Genomic DNA, 10,702 nt, shown 5'->3' with positions numbered 1-10,702 from the left:
GAGAGGCCTATGTCCAGCAGTGGACGGAAATGGGCTGATGGATTGGATTGGATTGGATTATAAATTGTAGCCTATGTGTTTTCTGATGTTATAACCTATATTATTGTGAAAATTTCAGATAAATTCTTTCAGTAATTTTTTCGTGAAAGAGTAACAAACATAACACATCCATCTTCAAAAACTTTCATATTTATAATATTAGTAAGCTGTAAGGAATATAAACCAAAAGTAACAATACTCATGCTTTCGGAGTCGAAGCTGCAAAGCCACGTAAAAAATGGATATTGTAAAATAAATACTCACATCCTCACAATACATCGTATCTCATTCGCTAGAGTAACAAGAAACTGTAGAGGAGCATTGACAGTGCTGGATTAATGAGGTTGTCACCTGCAGGCATTTCAGCGAAGTGTAGGCGAACTCGCGTGTCTTTTGTTTTGTACTTCTGTCGCATGCAATACCCGCTGCTTGCGTTAAAAGTACGTTTAATATCGTAAATTGTTTTAAATATCAATAATAATAAGATCAAAGACAATGCATATTATAATTAAGGTAAATAATGTATCAGAAATTAATAAGTTTAAAATACTTTTAAATCTTCATGTCACAGTATCGAATGTAGATTATATCGGGAATAACCGACATGATTACTAATTAAACGAAATAAAATTCATTATTTATGCTGTATGAAAATCAACGGATCCAGGCTTATTTTTATATAAGCGTGTAATTATTGAGTAATAAACCTTATCCATAAATAAATAAGGTTTATTATATTTTGACACGATATTTAAATTAATTATTAAACCAAGTTAAAAATAAACGTGTGAAGCGAATTCCATGTTCCAGGAAAAGTGTATTGACTTTACAACGTCGGCATCTAAGTAGTATAAAAATTTAAATGACAAGTAAATTTTTGCAGATGAATCTTCAAAGTATACTAGGAGTTCTATGTTGGTGCAGTAAATGAAGTTTAACCAGCACATATCATATCATCGCTATAATAAAGCGTTGCTTAGATCTCAGGTGGCGTTATTTACCACCATGAACCTCAGTAAGGGCCTCGTAAAGCGTGCGTGAACTGACTAATGAGTAATGTGAGAGGTACATTATTTACCTTGTATGTAGGACAGGCTAGTGAGATAGCTAAGATTACCTGAGATGTATATCGAATGACTATAAGGGTTTGTGGTTTAAAGTTATTATTTGATATATTTTACGTAATTAAATAATAAAAATAATAATTGTTTATTGTGTTACATAGAAAGGGCTTCGTCTGTATTAGGTTAAAAACCAAAACCTAGATATAGGTTAATACTACTATTTGAGTCAATACAATAATTTAAATATATATATCAAAATGGCGTTTTATTGAATTGCATTTTTTTTCATTCATACATATTTATAAACACTATACTCGTATTGAATTTGTCGTAACCATTGATGAATGAGAAAATTTAAACTTAGGACAAACTGCTTAAGAACACAGAGCCAGTGGATGAGGGTCGGTGGGTCGTCTGTTATCAATTACAGCTCGTACAAACACGGTCTGTTCCTGAATATTTGTTTTCAATTACATTAAATTAATGTAGCGGCCCACGATTGATGAAGTGGATTTATTCGAAGTGATTCGGAAGGGCTGCCTGTTAACGCTCTCGTCCGACTAAGATAAATAAAAGGAAGTACGATTTAACGATGGCGATTAAACGATGATCCACATTTAATTTGATTTGGTTTACTTTATTGATTTAGGTTTGAAGATATTTGCACTAACAGATAATTATACTTCTGGGACGAGTTGTAAATTCTATATTCAATTAAATTATAAATTATTGATCTATACCCTCTTAGTCAAATAAAACAAATGACAAATCATAAAAAATATTTTTATTTTTAGGTTTAGGTCATATATTAAAAATATTTTTATAATTATAATATTATAATAATTTAATCGACGTAAGGCGTCAATTCACTGGAATCTATTCTGACTACCTACTACCTTGCCACACTCTGGTCTTATTTTCTTCTTGGGTTCTTTAAATGTTAAAATAAAATTAATTGATGTTCATATTTAAGACTAATTAATATCGTGATTAGTTTTATTTTACTATTTCCTTTTAAATATTCTTAGTCTCCATTAGTACCAATTTATTAGCTGCCATTTGCTATAAAGATTAAATTATTTTAATTATGGAAAATATGATAATACATTTGAGTAATTAATTATTATTAGTTCGTTTCATCAGTCGTACCCATTTTTTATAGATTAAAGTGATATTTGAGTTCTTGGTTATACGTCTTTCTTATCCAAATAGTTCAGGCTGGCATTTCCACCACGGTTCTCTTAATGATACAATAAAAAGCTTGTCGGCATCACCTTTACTACTCTTATTGAGCCCCGTGGAGTTAGTCTTAATGATGGCAAGAAACCTGATGGACTGGCACTGATCCGAACGTAGTCTATATTTTTATTTTTGTTTTTAATGTCTGCATATATATTATGGTAATGTGTTAGTAATTCTTATGTAAAAGGAATTAATACCAATAAATGAAAAAGCCATGTAAGTTATTTCAGTATTTAGGTACATTATCGATTACTTGTTCTTAAATAATAAATATTTATTTTTTAAATTATTATTAACAATATGACTGATATTTATATATTAATTGAAGTTTAAGTTTGTACTATCACACACATTATTGAATCGTAAAAAAGTAACAAATTCGAGTACCATGAATATAATTTTGTAAGGAATTATCCTCAAGCCTTGAAAATTGTGTCGAATCATGATTTGATTTATAAATATCAACTTGTCTATGTATATAAAAAATCCCTGTTTAATGTGTGTAAAATCTTTAAATTGCTATTATTATTTAAATGTTAATTACTCAGTTGTATTGGTTGCATTGACGATGTATTGGACGGTTAATTTTTAGACTTATTTTAATTTTTCTTTGCAAACGTCACAGTCCAATAGTTACCATCAGGTCACCTATTTGTCAGTCTGCCCATTTCTTCTAAATTAAAAAAAAAGCCGATACAATGTATCCGTCTTTATGTGAACGTAGTATTTTTTTAGATTATGCAGCTAAATCTACATTGTAAATTATAAACCAAGACATCGTTATGGCTTATTGTTATTGGTGTTTTGCTATGATACATTGTTTTCAAATGCAAGAATATACTTAAAGTGGAATTATTTATAGTTGGGGTACCAGATGTGAAGTCACATCGTAGGTTACTGGTTGTGTTTCCTGAGCAATTAAGGGCGGTACAGAACAGTGGAACTATTGAGCGCATGCCGCTGCGTCGGTATTCCGATATTGCGCGATCCCTATCGTTCAAGTGATACGGAAATTTACGGAATATTCGGCATAGCTTTCGCGTCACTGCCTTCGCGTATTTTCCTTGTCTATTCATTAATACGGTGATTAATCTTTCGTCCACTGAATATATCATAAGAAAAACGCAACGTTTATTCGGTTGATGATTTATTTTATGTTTTTGTCAAACTAACATTACTAACTTTAAATGTATACTGTGGCGTCATCCGATATAATGTCTAACTATAAAATGAAATAAAAAATCGTGTCAATATTTATCTTGTCATGTACATTGTTTTTTTTTTCTTTTTTTCATGGTATAGGTTGGCGGACGAGCATATGGGCCACCTGATGGTAAGTGGTCACCAACACCCATAGACAATGACGCTGTAAGAAATATTAACTATTCCTTAACCATGGGAACTAAGATTTTATGTCCCTTGTGTATGTAGTTACACTGGATCACTCACGCTTCAAACCGGAACACAACAATACTGGGTACTGTTATTTGGCGGTAGAATAACTGGTGAGTGGGTGGTACCTACCCAGACGGGCTTGCACAAACCCCAAGTAGACACAAGTTTGTATTTTAGTACTTTTACCATTAACGTGCCTGAATTTCACGAATAAGAGGCGATCTTTAATGAAACCTTTTTTATACTCCATTTATATCTGAAAGGAACATTACTATTTTTCCTTTGATTTTAAATACAACTATACATTATAATGTGGGATACATAACTTCTATCTCGTTTCGTTGCCAACGTAATATGCAAGGAACATGTGAAGAATCGCTAATGTCTCTTGTGATACTAATGTATATTTGCAGATGTGGTAATATCCATTAGCAATCCCTTTGTATGTATGAATCCTAACCAATAAAAATATACCATCTTAATTACTTTTTGAGTCTAGGTGTAATCTACCTAGTGTCTAGTAACCACACGTGTACACGTGAATCTTAAAAAAAGGCGCTCAAACCCATGGGAAGCAAATTTATCGCGTGTCTAATAAGTGTTTATAATTAACTAGCTATACCCGCCCGCTTCGCTGGGCTAGTCGCAGAAAAATATTTTTTTAATTTTTCATTTTTTAATTAATTACTGATCATCAACAATATACAAATAATAAAGAAACAAATAAAGAGAAAAAAAACTTGCGAGATAATCAAATTCTTAAAAAAAAAATATTTAATATTCGTCATCTATTTCATCTTCGTCAATGATGTTCTCGATAGGCTGCAGATTGGTCATAACACCCATAAACTTATACGACGTTATATATGTAAGTACGATGAAATTTTTAATTAAATTTCTATAGTCTGAGACAGTTTGCGTCAAACCAACACGTCCTCTTTTATCCGGTTCTATCGAATATCGATGTTATTACATTTACAACCTTGTCAATACTTGCGAACGTACGTCAAAGCACCCTGAGAATATTCGTCCCTATGTCTTGGACTTCCACTGTAGTAAGATCTTTGTCTAATATCAGCAGCTACTTTATCATTCGATATTGTATCTCGTAAATAAATGTACTCTTTGGTTCAGAGCTTTGATTGGTTGTATCGAATGTAGTTTAATCGTTCGTTCTCGATCATAGCGTACATGTCAACAATGAATATCATGAAACGTGAGAATATTTTGATACAGTCCGAGATGATATCCATCTTCTGCTTGCATAAACATAATTGGATAATCGTAATAATTGTGATACGATTGATGTGTTTCAGCGACACCTTGATTGTTTTTGTGTCGCTTAGTGATAACAATACTTCGTTTTGTAATTTCTGTACCGACAACTACAGCTGTGACTTCAGGAGCTATGGGAGCATTGAAACGCCTTTTATCCTCTGCATTCAATGGCGATCTATCTGCATTGATAATGACTTTGAATAATTTGTTGTTTCACCTTATAGAGCACCTAGTTTCACCTTTTAAAACTGTTAAAATAATTAACTAAACATTTATTTTCATAAAGCATAATCCTAATTTTAGCGATGATTTCTCGATTAGTTGTGGTACTGAACATGCATCGAAGATCAATCTTTTTCTACGTTGTCCATGGAATTAATGTCCAGAAACTGGAGATTTTATTTAGATACTGGAAGAAGTGAACCAATTATATGATACACTTTAAACGTCGACGCGAAATTATTGTATTGTACATTATTTGTTACTCCAAAAAATGTCATTTAAGAGTATGAATTGTAATTTCTAATATACTGAAGGAAATATTTAGACTCCTTAATAGTTCCCGTAACGTAGGTAAGAAGAGGTTCTGGTGGTTCAACTAGTTGTGGTAAATACATTTTGCCAGTGGAGTAGCATATACCAGCAGTTTATTTAGTGTGACAATATGGGCATATTATATTCATTGAACCAATGATCACATCGGGATTCATCTTGTTATCATAACCTATATAGTAATTGAAGGCTGATTTATTGAGATTGGTTCTAGTTCTTGACTTAGTCTATTTTAATCGGTGAGGTTCCGATCTTTTGTGGCACATTGACGATGTAACGATTAGTTAATATTTCTAACAGCGTCCTTGTCTATGGGTGATGGTGACCACTTACCATCAGGTGGCCCATATGCTCGTCCGCCAACCTATACCATAAAAAAGGCATCGTGGTTTCTATTAATATAAATTATTTGATTCAATGATGATCAATGATTTTCATTTTTTATCTCATATTTTATATTTATCGGTTGATCGTCATAGAAATGCATCATGATACTCGTAAGGGCCATCTGTTGGTTATTTTTAATGATACGGATAAAATAATCACTTTCTCCGTGAAAAAATACTTGTACGTACTCATTTTCATGGCAATCGGTTGAACGGTGTAGATATATTTATATCGCAGCGCTACCTGGTGGCGAGTTACATCAATGGGGATAGCATAATTTCTTTATTCATTTAATCTTAATGATCGATCAAGTAGTTTCTAAGTTTATCGATGACACAAATACAAACACATCCACTGTTGTATATAGATAGCCTATCATTTGTGCAAGCACATGTTTTTCCTGTATACCAATTTTTATAAAGATCGGTGAATCTGTTCTCGAGTTATAGCAGAACATACATACAGATAAAAATGACAACATTGGTAAAAATTATGTCAGTCAATCATAAAAAAATACTTATGACGAATTACGACAAAAATAAGTGTACAGACAGACTCTAGAGATTTATATAATAGTATGATTTTAGTATTCACATGTGATAGCTTCATTATTAGCGTATTTCATGTATAACTTTGGTGTTTCTATACCGATTTCTATGCTTCTTTTTTATGGAATAGTTAATACTGTTAACTTTTTTAATTTTGGATGATTGAGAGTATTATAAACGCAGGAATAGACAAATATAATCAGAAAGCTTCGAGCTACTAAGCTATTGGGAGTGACACGTGTTATTGTGAGTCGACCATAAAAGATAGACAAAGGCTGTCATGGGATATTTTTTATACAATTTTGAGGAGAACATTTCCGTAATACACAATTTCTATGTAGCTTCAACCATTAAGGTTGTACACGCGACCGAAGCTTAAAATATGGAGTAACTTCACCCGTTTTCCCGACATTTCCCTTCACTGTTCTGCTCCTATTGACTGTAGCGTGATGAAAAGTATACTATAACCAGCTCAGGAGTATGAAAAATAATTGTACCAAGTTTCGTTAAAATCCGTCGAGTAGTTTTTGTTTCTATAACGGTTATACGGACAGACAGACAGACAAAAATTTTACTGATAGCATTTTTGCCATCAGTATCGACCCCTTTTCAACCTTTGATAGTTATTTTGGAAAAATATTTCATGTACAGAATTGACCTCCCTACAGATTTATTATAAGTATAGATGTGAATATGATGTTTACACAAACGTAATAACTTGTAATATCATATGACTTAATGTATTCGTCAATTTGACACGTCAATTTACATGCACTTGCTTTCTCGGGTTGAAACTGACGCGAGAATCTAAAGCGCCGAATAGCGTCGAAGGACGCGATAGGGAGCTATTTCTATTGGTTGTATACTCGTAAATCGGCAGTCATCTGTTTTATTGAATTTGCCGATGCTACATCTAAGTTGTGTCGTACTATATGTATGAAGGTATGAATAAGAAGGTATATATCGTATCTATATTATTGCACTAGCTTACTTTAACTTAAAATTGGAACACAATAATACTGAGTAATCAAACTGTTCAGTGGTAGAATATCATACCAAAAAAAAAAATGTTTTATCAAGTTTGCCGCATACTTTAAGGTTATGTTAAAAAAAGGTTTACACGGAATGCCCCGAACATACATACATGTCGATCCGTGAGGTACTCGTGGTGGTGTTATAACCTATGCCCTTTAACATTTAATTATACAATATGGGCTTAGGTTAAGGGGTTTGCATCGAAATAGCACCCAAGTTAGTGTTAAATCATATTATCACACAGCTATTTGGATTTAAGGTTGTTTTTTTATTATTTACTATCAATCGAATTATGTTTAAAAACATCATTAAAAAAAACTTAAAGCTTTATGAATTAAATTATAGGCGTAACTCAATCAAGAATTCAATTTGCAATCTCATGGTCTATATATATTCGGTTATTCTGATAGGCTTTATGCGTTAAAATCGCTTTGAGTTTTAAAGAGAAGTTAATTTGCACTCAATTTTATTGCTATAAAAAGGTTGATCTAATTACTCAATAAATAGGTTATACATAATATACTGCATTAAATGCCAACGTCACGTCGCGAACACGCCAGTCCAGATTTTAGTTTGCGTGTTGAAAGTATGTGCACCATATTCTTTGTTATTCTGTGAATAAATTTTATTAATTTGTGTTTTTTTAGGTTTTAATGTGAAGAGCAGAGATGGCCCCGTGGTTAGAAAGCGTGCATCTTAACCGATGATTGCGGGTTCAAACCCAGGCAAGCACCGCTGATTCATGTGCTTAATTTGTCTTTATAATTCATCTCGTGCTCAGTGGTGAAGGAAAACATCGTGAGGAAACCTGCATGTGACAAATTTAATAGAAATTCTGCCACATGTGTATTCCACCAACCCGCATTGGAACAGCGTGGTGGAATATGTTCCAAACCTTCTCCTTAAAGGGAGAGGAGGCCTTTAGCCCAGCAGTGGGAATTTACAGGCTGTTGTTGTTGTTGTAGGTTTTTCAGTATTGTGCCACCTAGGCATGAAATGAGATGATCAACTGATTAGTATATGTAAATCTTGACTGATAAATATCGGGCTTAAAACCGGACAAGCAATGCAGGATTATCTTATTTTTTGTGTTTAAAATTCATAGGTCAAGTAAAACGTCGTAAGGAAACGGCGATCTCTCATATGAAAATTTCGCATATTTGAATCGACAAACTCACGTTGTAGAAACATAGGGGACAAAGTCTTTCTTTAAAAAAAGAAAAATGATTTAACGAAGCACTTACTCGTACACTTTGAATTTGCTTATTATGGTTATTTGCTTATCCTGTTATACAAATGCAAGCAATCATTATGACCTCCGTTTTGAACCACTTATTTAGTTGTAATCTGGAATACAATAGATTCATAATTATAATTAAGACCAAAGTATTCAAGAAATACTATAATTAAAATACCTTTCTTCGTTCAACTCATAATCTTAAATTATGTTTCACTCAAAGTAATAATATTATATTGAAGGAATTAATGAATATACGATAATTACTTAAAAATAGACAGGACAATCCTTCGTTTTGTGTATGTCTGGTAAGCTTAGTTGGAACTCGTCTCACGGCGCGTCGCGTCACGGCAAATTAATTATTTAACTCGTTAATTGCGACACGAGCGAAATATATAGAAACAAACGATAATGTTTCTGAAATGTTTCTAAGGCACGAATTATTTAATAGTAATGCTATGCTAAGCTAATCTCTCTTAACGATGATGATATTCTTATGAACAATAAATTTTTCAAAATACAATAGAAAAATATTTAAAGAAGATTCTACATCAAACTGATACGGTATAATGTTTTTTTATATTACAGTTCGGTTAGGTTCTATACAGACTTATGCAGGAACCCGCTTTCTGGCTTTTGGCTATTTTGTATCGTCAAATAATACTTTGTAGATTTTAGTGATATTAAAAGAGTATATATTATTAATAAGAATATTGAGTACCTAATTGAAAGGTTTTTTAATCACCTTCAAAATGTCACGTTAGGTGACGAAGCCAAAATATTAACGACCACAAGCAAATATGTTGTAAAATGAATATAGGTAACCACACCTACTTTTGTGTCACTTAAGAAATATAATACAATTACGAAATTAAAGACGACTGTGGTAGTATTGTTAAGTTATAAGACAATTAACAAAGTAAAATGAATTTAATACATAATACAAAGAAGGGAATAAAAAAAATCTAATTTTAGTAAAATTGTAACGACAGATACACGTCTGCAAATTAATTTCGAGGATGTCCCTTAGGAAATCCAATTAAATGAACGTCTCATTTGCTTCGATTCATTAAGGGAATTCTGTGACGCGAGTTCGACTCACGTACTAGAATTCAAATTAAAGATTTTCAATATTAAACCACAAGTAATTTATTCCATGTAATTTTGTGTACGGCGTAATTTTGAATCAAGATAAACTGTTTATTTAATGTCTTAGGTTTATATAAATCTCGTATCTGCTAATCCAAAATGATGTGATTTTAAAGGCTTCAATAAAAATGACGTGAATTGATGAATTACTCCATTTTTCCAAATGTTCCTAGACATATGATGTCCACAAGGCTTCAATAGAAATATAGTTCATAAGTCAGAACGGATAAGTTCAAGAACTATTCATCTATACAGAATGTTATGTTGTGTATGGATGTAGGTAAGTTCAATAATAAGGGAATGATGTATCGGACCAATGGATTTGAGTAATTTTTAAATCACGAGAGTGTCAATTGTTTTTTATACAATACTCTCAATAAACTCAATAACCCGATATCTGCAGTATCAGCTTCATATAATTTTGTCAGGAAATTTTATTTCAAAAGTTTCATGTATTAAAAGTACCGTGTATATATGGAAGGAAGTAAATTTATCCTAAAATTGATTGCATAACATTTATAATACGTAGAGATAATTCTATTTTTATATTCGCTTGTTTGAGTCAATCTTATGTAATATTTTTTTTTATATAATATACATATGTAGATATTATTTTATCGAAGTTTATTTATTTTAATATGAAAGATCAATTGGCGGATCCTAAGGCATATTGTAATATAATAAGGAAGATTATAGTAATGGCTCTTTCATTATTACTGTGATAATAAAAAATATATGTTTATTTTTTTTTTGTTAATGGATTCTTGTTATATATA

This window comes from Vanessa cardui, chromosome 4 (genome assembly GCF_905220365.1).
Source record: "Vanessa cardui chromosome 4, ilVanCard2.1, whole genome shotgun sequence".
Lineage (NCBI taxonomy): Eukaryota > Metazoa > Arthropoda > Insecta > Lepidoptera > Nymphalidae > Vanessa > Vanessa cardui.
Note: the sequence above shows the minus strand (reverse complement) of the source record.